The sequence below is a fragment of the Galeopterus variegatus genome, unplaced genomic scaffold, assembly GCF_000696425.1.
Source record: "Galeopterus variegatus unplaced genomic scaffold, G_variegatus-3.0.2 Scaffold5363, whole genome shotgun sequence".
Taxonomy (NCBI): domain Eukaryota; kingdom Metazoa; phylum Chordata; class Mammalia; order Dermoptera; family Cynocephalidae; genus Galeopterus; species Galeopterus variegatus.
In genome coordinates, this window is record NW_007731474.1 from 23,567 (window position 1) to 26,609 (window position 3,043).

The window sequence follows — 3,043 nt, forward strand, 5'->3', positions numbered from 1 at the left end:
TGTATATGTGTGTGTGTATTTATATAATATATAAAATGTCACAGTTCTTTATTCATTCATCAGTTGATACACACTTGCGTTGTTTAAATATCTTGGCAACTGTGAATAATGCTGCAATGAACATGGAAGTGCAGATATCTTTACAAGGAGGTGATTTCATTTCCTTTGGGTATATGCCCAGAAGAGGGATTACTCGGTTATATTGTAGTTCTATTTATAATATCTAATTAATTTTTTTTCCTTTTTGTCTTTTTTCATGACCGGCAACGGATTGCAACCCTCAGTGTCGCACCCGTACCAGACCGGGACTGGCAATGGGATCACAACCCTCAGTGTTGCTCCCGCACCTCGCTCAGCCACTGAGCGACCGGTCTGTATGTGGGATCCGAACCCTTGGTGGGAGCGCCGCCGCGCTTCCCAAGTGGCGCACTGTAGCAGTGCGCCACAGGGCCGGCCCATATCTAATTAATTTTTAACTTTTGAATTCATTTAACTTTTATTTAATTGAAAAGCATTAATTTTACATACTTATGGAGGATGGTTAAATACAGTGATACAATGTGTAGTGATCAAATCAGGGTAGTTAGCAAATCCATCATTGCAAAAATTGAGCATTTTATTGTGTTGAGAACATCTAAGTTCCTCTCTTTTAGCCATTTGAAAACATACGATAATTTTTTTAATTGAAACATATTTGATTGTACATACCTGTGGAATAGAGTTGAATATCAATACCTGTGTGCAATATGTGATGTTCAAATCAGAATAATAGGTATATTCAACATTATACAATGTAATCATTTTTTGTTGTCCTTTCCCAATTCCGTGCGAATCCTCCACCCACTCCCCCTTTCCCACCTCTGATAATCTCAGTTCTGTTCTCTCCTTTTGAAAATTCAATGTATTATTGTGCTTGTTTTATTTTTCTTTTCTTTCTATCCTTTTGTTTTTATTTATTTATTTATTTATTTATTTATTTATTTATTGTCTACCATTATGAGTCAGGACATGTAGTATTTCTCTTTTTGTGCCTTCCTTATTTCACTTAACATAACTTTCTCTAGTTCATCCATGTGCTGCAAATGGCAAAATTTCATTCTTTTTTTTATGACAGAGTAGTATTCCATTCAGTATACATACCACATGCTCCTTATGCAGTCATCCGTTGAAGGACATTTAGCTTGGTTCCAACTCTCGACTATTGTTAAGTAGAGCTGCAATAAACATGGAAGTGCAAGTATCTCTTCAATGTGATGGTTTCCTCTCATCTTGGGTAGATACTCAGCAGTGTGATTGTTGGACCGTAAGGTAGTTCTACCTGTAGTGGTTTGAGGAAACTCCATACTGTTTTCATAATGGCTGAACTAATTGACAGTCCCACCAACAGCACAGGAGGGTTCCCCTTTCTCCTCATCCCTGCAAGCATTTGTTATACTCTCTTTGTTTTTTTTTAAATGGCCAGTCTAACTGTGGTGAGATGATAGCTCAATGTGGTTTTGATTTGCATTTGCCTGATGCTTGGTGATACTGAGCATTTTTTCATGTGTCTGTAGCCATTTGTATATCTTACATTGAGAAGTGCCTATTCATCTCCTTTGCCCATTTTTTAATAGGGTCACTTTTTTTTCTCTTAAGTTGTTTGAGTTTCTTCTTTTTTTTTTTTTTAAAGGACAGAGCAGAACTGTGGTTATTAGAGTTGGCAAGGGGGGAGGAGGAGGAGGTTTTGTAAGAAACCAGTTAAGGGTCACAAAGATTGAAGACATTTTGTAAACATGAGTATACTAATTATACTGATTTGGTCACCAAATATTGTACACATGTATTGATATTCAATCCTGTACCCCACAAATATATATAATCAATAAAAAAGAGGATTAAACAGAAAAAAAACACCAAGATGAGTTTTCATGCTTCTTAGAATCCAGGTCTCAGTATAAATCCATTAAATCAATGAAATCCACATTGGACAACAGGGCAACAGTATTATTTTCATCAATATTTGTCTCGTAAGGTTAGTGCACAGCATGAACTATTTCATGGCTTCCAGGGTGTCTTGGATGCTTGCTCTGGATCTCCCAATATCTACAGGTCACAGGGTGACAGACTCTGTGGCAGAGCCACCTGAGCCTCCTGCAGCAGAGGTCCCCAATGTATGTTCTTGGCTTCTTTGTCAAAGATCAGTTGGCTATAAGCATGTAGGTTAATTTCTGGGTTCTGTTTTCTGATCCATTGGATGAAATGTCTGTCTTTATGCCAGTACCATGCTGTTTTGGCTGCTCTAGCTTTGTAGTATAATTTGAAGTCAGATAGTGTAAGGCCTTTGGCTTTATTTTATTTTATTTTTTATACTCAGGATTGCTTTGGCTATTTGGGTCCTTTGTTGCTCCATATGAATGTTAGGATTTTTTTCTTCTATTTCTGTGAAGAATGATATTGGTATTTTGATGGGAATTGCATTCATCACTTTGGGTAGTATGGAAATCTTCACAATGTTAATTTTTCCAATCTAAGAGCATGGAATGTCTTTCCATCTTTTTGTGTCTTCTTTCAGCAGTGATTTGTAGTTATCATTTCAGAGATCTTTCATCTTCTTAGCTAAATTGAATCCTTAATATTTTATTTTTCTGTTCAGTATTTTAAATGGGCTTGTTTTCTTGATTTCTTTTTCTGCTAGGTCATTGTTGGAGTATAAGAATGCTAATGGTTTTTTTATGCTGAATTTCTATCTTTCAACCTTATTGAAATCTTTTATCAGCTCTAAGAATTTTTTTGTGTGTGTTGAGCCTTTATGTTTTTCTTATATGTAGGATCATGTCATCTGCAAACAGGGATAATTCAAATTTGTCTTTTCCAATTTGGATGCCCTTTATTTTTTTCTCTTGTTTGAATTCTCCTGCTAATACCTCTAATACCATGTTAAATAGGAGTGGTGAGAGTGGGCATCCTTGTCTTTTTTCTGTTCTTAAGGGAAAATCCTTCAGCACGTTTCCTCACTCAGGATGATAGTGGTGATTGGTTTATAATACATGGCTATTTTGTCGAG